Source organism: Telopea speciosissima, chromosome 4 (assembly GCF_018873765.1).
Source record: "Telopea speciosissima isolate NSW1024214 ecotype Mountain lineage chromosome 4, Tspe_v1, whole genome shotgun sequence".
Taxonomy (NCBI): Eukaryota; Viridiplantae; Streptophyta; class Magnoliopsida; order Proteales; family Proteaceae; genus Telopea; species Telopea speciosissima.
In genome coordinates this window covers 53,945,484-53,957,596 of record NC_057919.1, presented here as the reverse complement: position 1 = coordinate 53,957,596, position 12,113 = coordinate 53,945,484, and positions in this window count along the sequence as shown.

Genomic DNA, 12,113 nt, shown 5'->3' with positions numbered 1-12,113 from the left:
TTCTACGTCTCTTCTTTGAAGTTAAAGAGACCGACTCTTTATCATCAGTACCATGTGAATCTAAAAGACCAAGTTCTCTTGCCACATCGGCCCCGTATAAGTGATGTATTTCATCACGTATGTGTTGTGAATCTACATCATCTTCACTCTCTGATATTCGGATCACCTTCAAATCATTTTCTGGTTTCCTGGATTTGTGGCTACCAAATGTGTGATGTTTTTTTTTATTACCCACATATGAGTCCTCCACAACGATAATTGGGTTGTTTTGAGCACCCAACATTGGTGCTTCCAGTGACGGTGGTAAGTGGGATGGCATATCCCGCGTAAACAGCTTGCATCGGCAACAATTCTTCTTTTTCTCATGTTTATTCTTCATTTTTTGAGGGATTGAAAAACGAGGGTGGGATTTTTTATTGATTGGTGCAGGATTGGTAACTAAATGCTTCATCCTGTCTTTTTCAAGAATTCTCTTAGTTCGTGGAAAGGATGATAGTTATCACAGTGATGAATCCGAGTATATATAAAATAAATTGTCGCCAATGTTGGTGCCAATATCACAGTGATGAATCCTAGTAATTACTCAAAATTGTTCGGATCAATTATCACACCCCACTCCCTAAGACTAGGCAGTGTGACTAGCATACTGTTGGATATGTGTGTCCATCAAACCCAGTTCAATCCGGTTTGATCCGGTTTATTATGTATTAAACATTTCATACATTTTTGTTTAATATATGAACACATGCGATATAAACTTTTTGAGCAATGTATGTCCATAAGTATTACTTTGAATTAGTAGTCACAAATAAGGTTTGGGTTAGGCAGCTCTTATCATATGGTCATCACATTGGGTATGTCTAGACATGTTTGATGTTGGGGTACGAATGCGAGTACGCATATGTTGATGTGTGTAATGACGAAAAATCTTATTTTGTCGATTCCCTCATGTATTACTGTCATATGTAGGTTTAGGATAGACATATGTCACCGAGACCTAGTACCTGAGAGGACCTTGTCACTGCATGATGTGAGCCTATTCTTTGCTTCACCAATGAATGCGGTTCAAGAGAACTAAAGCCGGTGTTCTGCGAATGCATAATAGTATGTGAGTGAAAGAGTCACTCAATATGGTCTTCACTACTCGATCAAGGAACATCAAAGGGAGTTAGTCTGTGGATGGTCAGATTAGAATTAGGATGTTGTACAGTTTTGTTAAATGGTTTTTGAAAAACATGTTTTCACATAAAATGATAATTTATAATTTTGTATTTAATTAAATTATTTAATCATGTTTTGCATTTCGATCATGTACACAGACGCTCTGATACGGACATGTACCATGGAATGGGGTTTGGCAGTACTAGTGTACATGCCCTTAGATTCCATGAAGACGATGTTGTTTAGTGGAGGGTTAGTGCATGAATTGGTATACAGGGGTATTTTTGGGATTTACTAATTAGTAATTAATTTATTTAAACTAGTATGCTAATTATTTAAGGCCCATTGATTTTAAAATTTATTAATTATAATTATTTTCTTTTAGATTTTGCTTATTCGCTAATTAAAAGCCCATTAGGGTTTTAAGTCAAATAGGAGAGAGAGTGTTAGACTCTCACTGGGAATGAGGTTCATTAGAATCTCATCTATTTAAACACAGCCAAGGGGGGACGACTAGCTATGCTTGGGCAAATCCCCCCCTTGGAGATCGTCCCTGTCTCTCTCTCTCTTTCTCTCTTTCTTCTTCCTTGCTCTCTTGCTCTCTTGAGTGTTGAGGCTGATCGGGCTAGTGTAATTGGCCCTTAACCGGGCTGTGGGCATATTAACTTTCAATTGGCCTTAAAAGATTAAGAGTAATAGAATAAATAACTTATCTTTTTCTTCCTCGCTTCCTAGGTTTATTAGTTTTGATCAACGGTGAAAAAAAAATCCTACAACTAAAGTCCAATGTCTTCTGGGCTTACTCATGTTACATGGGATCAAGCTACTGAATTAGCTTTGATGTGAGAGTGAGTGAGAACACATTATAACATAATATGTGTGTATTTATAACCTAATCCATCGACCAAGAGGTGAAAATTTTCAAGATCCATATTAAGTTAAAACCTGATCGATCATCCAAAGACCAAACACGCCACTAAAATTCATAAATATTCAGTTCACAAGGTTTCAAAACTAGCAAATAAGGTCGGGCTAGCATTCAGTTGGTCCGGACGGGAGCCCGATGGGCTACGACCCCACACTGGGACTGCCCGATTACTAAATGTGTCAGGCTTAAGCCCAACACGTTTAATAAATGGGCCAGGCCGGCTCGATCGGTTCTGTCAGGTCGGGCTTGGAATTGAAACCCCTATATACCACAGTGAAAGTCCTAGTTTGCACTAGGCAAAGGATGTAGGCATTTGCCAACTCTCTATAAATCCTATGTGCTTTTCTTGTGTGATTAATTGTTTGTTATAATAGCTTACTTAAATCCTCAAAATTATTATAGTCTTAGGATTTTTAGTTAATCCCCCCCCCTCTTGGGCTACATCTTACGATCAATAAGTGGTGTCAAAGCAGTCTTTAGAGAGAAAAGCCTAATTATTCGAAGAGAAGATGGAAACTATAACAATTAAAGTCTTTCAATTACCCACTACTGGAAGGCGCTGATAAAAGTCCTTTTCCAATTGCTCGACTTCATCCTTTAGGAAGTTTTGGAGAAAGGTTACGAGGAATCGACAACCACAACCATCGAAAGGAAGACAATGGACAAACCGAAGTCAACATGGAGCAACGAAAAAGAAGAAGAGGTATGTCTTAAACTTAAAAGCCTTGAATTCTTTATTTTTGGCATAGAGTCTTGAGGAGTTCAACCACATCTCTATTTGCAAGACCACAAGGTAAATTTGGAGAACTCACAATATTACCTATGAGGGGAAACAATCATGTGAAGGACTTCAAGATCAACTTGGTTCATCAATATTAACTATTCAAGATGGATTTTAGTGACTCTATCATTATGATGTACATAAGATTAACCAACATCACAAACGGTTTAAATGCTCTTGAAAAAAGAGTATGGCATGGTGGAATATGTAATCAAGATTCTTAGGTCGTTGCCTAAGAATTTGGAGAATAAAGTAACACCATTCAAGAGGCCAAATGCCTTAGGAATTTTCCATTTGAAGGGGTTTTTAGGTTATTCATTAGCCATAAGATGATGATGAGCAGGAGATTCAATTAATCTAAGAAGGAGGATAATTAATAATTAGGATGGTGAACAGGTGAAGTAGTTATTCTCACAAGTGTAATAGACCGAAGAGGAGGAAAGCAATGTAGAGAGTAGTGAATCAAAAGATGATTCCAATGCCGAGGTTTGCAACTCTAGTACTGGGGACTGAGTGGCATTCATAGAGCTATTTACAAAGCCTCATATCACCAAGTAATAAATGAATCATCTAAAGGAATGAATTTAAGACCCGTGGCATGAGTCATATGATGGACACTCTCTTATATGATAGATCTCTGAAATTTTGTTCAAAGGATTAATAAAAAAAAACTATTAGATGATTTATTACTATCATAATTCTCTCATTTTGATTAGACGAGAAGGTAATATTCACCGCAATGAAAGAAGTTTTTTAAAATCTTAGTCATAACTCATGTTATGTGAGGGTATGTTAACTGTGGCACATGTTAACATGGCTAACCTAAGTGAAGGGTGTGAGATTACTCCATAAGAATTTAATCACGACTTTCTTAAATCTAAACGTCCATGATTTCAAAATAGGGATAAGGACAAAATATTCACATAATAAAAAGGGTAAGTGAAGTATCACATGGTAAGATGTGGATGGGTATATTAGTCACCTACACCAATGAGAAAAGGTTCAAAGTTGGGCAGGCCATATTATACAGAGGCCTCAGCTTAGTCCTGAAAGTTCCTATCTGACCATGGGCCTGGAAATCTTAGCCTTGGTCTAGCCCATGGGCTGAAAAACCCAACCTAGGACCTATCGGGCTCACTAGGCCAAACTTGCATCCCTAGTTTCCATAATGGAGCGTGCAATACGCTATCCAGAGAATCCTTAAAAGTAAAAGGGTAAAAGAACACTAACTGTCACACTCCAAACCACCCCTGGGAGGATTAGGTAGTTAACCCGAATTGCACAGTAGCAATCCGCCAAACCCCAAGGATCTAGAAGCTGTTAATCCATTCACAAACACACACACATCCACAATAATGCAAGATGTAAATCAAAGAGTGCTGCGGAAAACTAATATTTACATTAGACATTAAGGAAATAAAAGTAAAGTATATATACAACCATCAGTGTTTCAGTTCTCTCTCTCTCTCTCTCTCTCCCAGATCAACTGCAGTCCCAACTCTTTCCAACCAAGCTTTACAAAAGAATATAAATAGGCCAAGGCATCTTGAGCCCCAAAATAAAGCTACACAAAAGAGGGATCCCTATTATAACCAAAAAGAATCCCACGGTCAGAAATAGAGTCAGCTGCCCACCCATCACGGGTCCTCATCAATTATCACCGAAAAGACTCGCACCAGAGGTATGACCTCCGTCCGGATCCACACCAATACTATCATAATAACCATGGCCCGTCTCCGCGAGATGAGCCTCCCCGCCAGAGAGACATCCACCTATATGATCATCTAACAAAAGCATATACAAAAGAGTGTGAGCTCCTCCGAGCCCGTGAATGAAACATAACCATGCATGCACATGTAAGCACAACCATATGAGTCATACATGAAATGCAGTTCATTTTATTTATTAGCCACCTAACATCACAATTAAGGCAGGTAAAGTGCTACTACAATCCCCAATGTATGTATCGCTGGTGCAGGCTTTTAACTACTTCCCGTGATACACCCATTGAGTTGTCAGAGAGGATCGATCAGCTCCCACATCAGTCACAAGGTTTGCCCGACTACCCTTCTGGGATTAACCTGTGAGGCTCCCATCCTCATTTCATCATAACATATTTCTTTTGCTGGCTTATAGTCACATAATCACCTTTTCGGTGCAAAACATTCCATTTCCTTTTTCTTTTTTTTCTCTCTTTCATATGGGTACTCCCACAGGCATCCAACACCTTAATCCCTGTTGGCAAAGGTGTGTAGTATAGGTGATTATACTCTAGCCCAATGCATTCTATATGGCATAGTATGAGTCGGGTGATGTCAACCGCATTCCATTCTACGGGCTACCATAGGCCTCATTTCCAAGCCCGCTACGGTATCTAGTCTAGCAGTTCACATACATGCATTCATTGTTCATTCCTAGTATTCACCAGTCAAGCATTCCGTATTTAACAGAATATAAAGTAATTGAAATAAGTGAACAAAGTAAATAGCATCATTGTAATTGTCATGACTCGTTAGTCATGTTACATTTACACACACAGTGTAATTTCACTCACCTTGTTCTAATCCTACTTACTCAGCTGTTAGCTCGGTCCCGGTTGGTATCTGACACTACACCTCGAGCTCAGGATCAAAACCTAGTTAGCCAGATCATAAAAGTGTGTCAAATAAAATTTAAAATTACATTAGTGTCCTAGAGTTGGTCTAGGCTTAATTATACTGACTCTGTATTTATATAGTTATTACCTAGAATTCTGTGGGTCTTGCACTTGGCTTTCGGGTCCATCTCTCAGTGCATCATCCAGAGATGTAGGATTCACTTGTCTCAGTATTTCCACAGCATGGCCCTATCAACCTCATAAACCAGTGCAAAGGTTTGCAGCCCAACTGAAACTAGTTCTGTGCATGGTTATCTGGCCCTGTGGGGCCCACTTGAGCATCTGAGGTATGGATGACAACAAGGACCAATAGGGAAGGGTATTCTGGTCATTTACATCCTCACCATGCTGTCCTAGGCCCATTGGTGAAGGTCCAAAAAATAGAAATCATATCTGAGTTCAAATGCCATCTCTGGGCGTTTGGGTCAATCGCCCAGTGCATCGCCCGGAGCTTGTTTAACACGAGTTTTAGCTCAATTTCTTGGATTTTATAGCAGGCTTGGCCATGGTTTCGATCAGGGGAACTAGTAGGATGGTCATGGACCTAAAATAGAGCTAAATGCATTGGTCCAAATGGATTCAAGCTTGGTTTACCCATTTGAAAGTTGGGGTGAGCTCTGACAGCACAGAGAATGGCTGTCCAAGCTGAGCTCAGGCTTTGGATCCAACTTTGGCTACATGCAAGGCATGATTTACATATATTTACACAAAACAAGTCTGGTTTTATGCTAAGGTGTGTAGAGATCTCTTTGCATGCAGAGATTCATGCTTAGACAGCATGATCTGCGTGCAAGTCTGCAATGCAGCTCTTCTCAGAGACTGACTTTAGTCTCAACTGTAGTAGCAGCATCAGATCAGCCCATTTGATGGTCATATCTTACATGTAATGCTCATGCATGCAAGATCCCAAGCTTCTCTAGGCATCCAAGTGGTGCTCTGAGCACTACTGGTCAGAGACACACCAGTCTGGTATGAGAACTGGGATCTAACATAGATAACAGCAGTGTACAGGGACTAAAACCTTACCACTAATCGTGTATGGAGGCTGAGATCAATGTCCATGTCAGCCTTGGTCTCTTCTTCCTCCCTTCTCCTTCTCTTTCTTTCTCTTCTTCTTCCTTCTCCTTCTCTTTCTTTCTTTCTATTTTAGTAGCAGCAGTAGGAACGAACGGGAGGCTGGTCCCTTCCTATTTATAGCTTTAGGACAATTAAGGCCTGTTTGGCCATAGGTCCCTACTCCAAAGAATGTATTTTTGGGTGCATTAAGGTCCATTCTGGCTGCACAGATGGGGTCCACATGATTCCAGAGGTGGGTAATGGTTTCTAAAATTCCCATCTACCCCTAGAGGGTGTTCACAAGCTGTATGCATGGTTCCCAGGTGTCTGGAGTCCAAAAAATCAATTTCAGACACTTTGGGCGTTTCACTGGGCCTTTGGGCCAATCGCCCAGAGAATGCAATTTTGCTATTTTTACCTTAGGCTTGCACAGGTGTTAGGCCCATCACTTGGGCATTGCACCAACACCTCTTCCCAGACCAAATACATATCTGAACAAGTGTGGGTCCCACATATTTGGGTAGGAGAGAGATTACCTGGAGCTGGAATTGTACATCAGGCTATGAGCAGAGTAGCTGCATAAGTCGCAACCCATCTTCTAATAGGTATACTAGATGACATCCTCGGAGGTTTTCCACTAAATTCAACCACTAGGGTGATGCTCCACAGTATGTTTGGGTGACTGGTCACAGGTTCCTGTCCTTCATTCAAAATCCCTACCAGTCTGGGGCAGGTTTGACACTAACCGTTCGTATGGTTCTTGTGCCCAGACACAGGAGCACGTAAAAAGACCACTCAACCCCCAATGAAACCAAAAACCCATCCAAACCAAAGCAGAACCGTTAAAAGTGAGTTTCGGTTTAAGTTTTAGATTTTTTATTATGATGGCTTAACGAACTTTTATCGGTTCGATTTCAATTTTCAATACATTATTAAATAAAGAGGAAAAGAGATCGCGCTTATGCCTCTAGAGCCTATACACACACATAGGCCAACGGGAGTGTGCGTGTAAGCATCACCCTGGGTGGGATTTCTACATTTCCATGGGGCAGCGCGATATTTTCGCGGGCTTTTGTGTCTAGGCGTAGGAGCCATGCGATCAAGTAGAGTTCTTAAATAATGGAAAAGACAAGTTTTTTTGGGTTGTTTCTAATTTTTTTATGAGTAAATTACTCCCCCCTCCCCTAGATTATGCCCGAATGTCAAAACTCACCCCTGGGGTATTGAATAATAACTCTCCCCTCCCCTGAATTCAAAAGATTCTATCAACCATACCCATTTTGTTAAAAATCTTTGTTAAATGATGACATCACTCTAAATATATTCAATTAAACCCCAAAATGCCCTTATATTTATGATATTCCAATAATACCCCTAGCCATATCAAAACCCTAAAAGCATCTCTAGAAACCCTAGTTTCTCCGGCTTGAGTAATGATCACCACCACCACCACCACCATGAAAGAACCTTGCATAGGCGTAGGAAATGCTGACGTTGTTAATGAGAATGCCAACATCCAGACGTTTAATGGCTTCCTGAATCTGACATATCCCCTCGAAAAGGTCACCAGAGAATAAACCACCACATTCTTGATCTGGGTGTTCCCAATGAAGAAGAATCATGGTGAATTTGGACAAACAGAAGAGACCCAATAAAGATAAGAAAGAAGAAGGGATTATGATTGTAGGCAATGCTACGGTCCAAGGATCATTGTACTCATGTATTAAGCTAAGCTCACAAATTTTGGATACTTTGGGTCGCCCTAGGGTGCCCCAAAGTTTCCCTGGGCATCCTATTTTCAATTTTTAGGGTTTCCCATGGTCGCCCATGGGTGCCCTACTGTGACCCTATTAGGGTTTGGTATGAAAAACCAATGCCCAGTCCTTCTCTTTCTTGTCCCATAAAATTATGGGACCCATGACAAAGAGAAAAACATCTCTATTCCATCCCATAAAAAAAAGGGATCCATCCCATACCTGAATGCGCAGCGGAAAGGAATCGATTTGGGTTTCTTTCACATCCCATGAATAATCACATAATCAAAATAATAGGAATTAACATAAATTTGCTAACCTGATGAGCCTCAAGTGTTGCTCCTCCAATAGATAGTGGCTCTTCCTCCAACGAGCACTCCAAGTAAACAGATCTAAACCTCCAATGGTGTAGCCAAGGTTCTCCAAGCCAATCCTAGATCCTCTTCAGTTCCTCAATCAGAGATTTGGGTTTCCAAACCCTAACTCTCAAAAACTAGAGGGCAAGAAGGAGAGAGAAGAGATCACAAGAGAGAGAGGGATAGCCAAAAACATGGGAGGGGGGGGGGACAATACCAAAAACCTGGAGCTCCCCCTCCTGCACTTTTGGGTGTTTATATAAAGCTAGGGTTGCTAAAACCTTGGATGGGAAAAATCCCAATGAGAGTCTAACACTCTCTCTTCTTATTGGCTTAATCCTGTTTAATTCTGAAGAGCTTCTAATTGGAGAAGAAGCAGAATCTAATAGGGAATAGTATAATTAATTAATTTTTTTTTTAATTTATAGATAATTACTATTAGCACCATATCCATTAATTAAATAAATAACCAATTATATTAGCAAATTCCAAATAAACCCCTACATGATAATAAATTATCATATACCAACCCTCTACTAATCAGCACCATCATTATGGAATCTAGGGCATCTATACTAGTACTGCCAAATCCCTTTCCATAGAACATGTCCATATAAGAGTGTCTATGTATATGATCGGGTCCCGTAAAACTCGATAAAACATTTTAATTAAATAACTATATATAATCTATCATTTTATGTAAAGTAGGTTTTGTAAAAATCATTTCCAAAATGGCACTGGATCCAGATTCCGATCCGACCATTTACAGACAACCTCAATCTTAGTGTTTCCCAATCGGGCAGTGGTGACCATGTTGAGTAACTCCTTCACTCATAAAATGTTCGCAACATTGCAAGAACCGGCTTTGACTCACTTGAGTCTCAGTCATTGATGAACCAAAGAATGCGGTCATATTTTGCAGTGACAGGGTCCCCTCAGGTACAGGGTCTCGATGACTCATGTCTATCCCATCCTACATCTGGTAGTAACACATGAGGGAATCGACAAAGTAGATTCTACCCCAATACACACGTCAAACATGTGACCCTAACATCACATGTCTAGGCATACCCAATGCAATGACCATACGATAAGGTGCCCAGCCCAAACCCTAGTCGTGACTACCATTTTAAGTAATACTTACGGACACATAATGCTTAAAAAGTTTATATCGCATGTGATAATATTAAACCAAAATGTATAAAGGTTCAATGCAAAGTAAATCGGACTGAATCGGATCAAACCGGGTTTGATCAACACATAAATCCAACAATATCTCACTTGTACATCAAAGCCAATTTCCCATACATTTCCAACACATACCCTCCATGTGTTTTTCAACACTCCAAGAGGCAAACCCTTTGTCATGGCATCAGACACATTTTCAGTAGTGTTCACTTTGGAGATACTCACGTCGCTCTGTTGGATAATCTCTGATGAGGTGATACTTCCGTTGCACATGCTTGTTCCTCTGATGAGCCCTAGGCTCCTTAGCTTGTGCAATGACCCCTCTGTTGTCACATAACAGGGGAATGGGGCCCTCGACAAGGTCAGGGACAACCTCCAAATCTGATAGTACTTCCTCAACCAAACACCTTCTTTTGTTGCATCACAAGCTGCAAGGTATTCTGCTTCAGTAGTGGAATCGGCTGTAGATTTCTATTTTGCACTCCGCCACACAATGACACCTTCACCATACAATGGCTCCTCCACCCATTAGATATACCATCCCAGACGTGGATTTTCTGTCATCCTTGTCAGTTTGAAAATCCGAGTCTGTGTAACCCAGAACTAACAACTGATCAGATCCAAAAACCAAGAAATAATCCTTAATCCTTCTCAGGTACTTGAGGATATTCTTGACAACAGTCCAATGCTCTCGTCCAGGGTTAGATTGGTAATGACTCACAATACCTACTGCATAGCAAATGTCTTGCCTCGTACACAACATAGCGTACATAAGACTCCTTACTGCAGAGGTATAGGGAATCTTCTTCATCTTTTTAATGTCCGTCTAAGACTGAGGACATTCATATCTGGAAAGACTGACTCCATGTCGGAAAGGGACACTTCCCCATTTGAAGTTCTCCATGCTAAATCTGGTAAGGACTTTGTGTATATAGGTAGCCTGTGACAAGCTTAGCATCCTTTTCTGGCGATCTTTTACAAGTTTGATCTCAAGGATATAGCTAGCTTTACCAAGGTCTTTCATCTAGAAAGTTGTGGATAACCACTATTTCATCGAGCCTAAATCGTTACCCATAAAAAATATGTCATCTAAATATAAAACAAGAAAATATACTGCACTCCCACTGATCTTCTTGTAAATGCATGGTTCATCTATGTTTTGATCAAAACCAAAAGATTTGATTGATTGATCAAACTTGATGTTCCAGCTCCTGGAAGCCTGCTTTAGTCCATAGATGGACCTCTGCAATTTGTATACTTTTATTTCTTCTCCAAGGAAGAGAACCCCTCTAGCTGTTGCATGTAAATTTCTTCTTGAAGAAATCAATTCAGAAATGCAGTTTGCACATCCATCTACCAAATCTCATAATCAAAGTATGCGGCCATTGCCAATAAAATCCTGATAGACTTCATCATTGCCACAAGTGAAAAGGTTTTCTCATAATCTATACCCTCTTTCTGGGTATAGCCCTTTGCCACCAGTCTCGCTTTGAATCTTTTGACCTTTCCATCCGTGCTCTTCTTCTTCTTGAAGATCCATTTACATCCAATCGGCTTAACGCCAAGTGGTGGATCGACCAGAGTCTAGACCTTGTTGGAGTACATCGAATCGATTTCAGAGCGCATTGCCTCCAACATCCTAGTGGCATCAGCATCCTTAAGAGCCTCAGAGTATGTCATCGGATCATCATCCGATTCAACCGACACCATGTGAAACTCTTCCACTATTTTCTCTTCTTCGGTGAGAAGAGTAAACCTGGTGGGTGGTCTAATAGTCCTCCCATTGCATCGAGGTTCTTGAGGTGTTTGGTTTTCAGTGGGTATGTCGATTGGTCTCACTTGTGGAAGTGAAGTTTCTGAAGTATCCAATAACTCCTTAATGACTACAGGTTCAGACCTCTTGGTCAACATTTCTTCCTTCAAAAATGTAACATGTTTGCTTACAATGACCTTTTGGTCAACCGAGTCATAGAAATAGTACATCGTGCCTTTAAGATAGCCTAAGAAAAAGCATCTCGAAGTCAAGGATTCTAATATGTCTGCTTGTTGTTTTCGCACATGTGCTATGCAACCCCATACCCTAAGGTGTTAGATGTCTGGCTTATGCCCATTCCACAACTCAAAGGGTGTCTTAGCTACAGACTTAGTTGGAACCCTATTCAAGATATATATCCATTTCCAAAGCGAACCCCCCCAAAATAAGAGGTAGCTCACTATAAGTGAGCATCGTCCG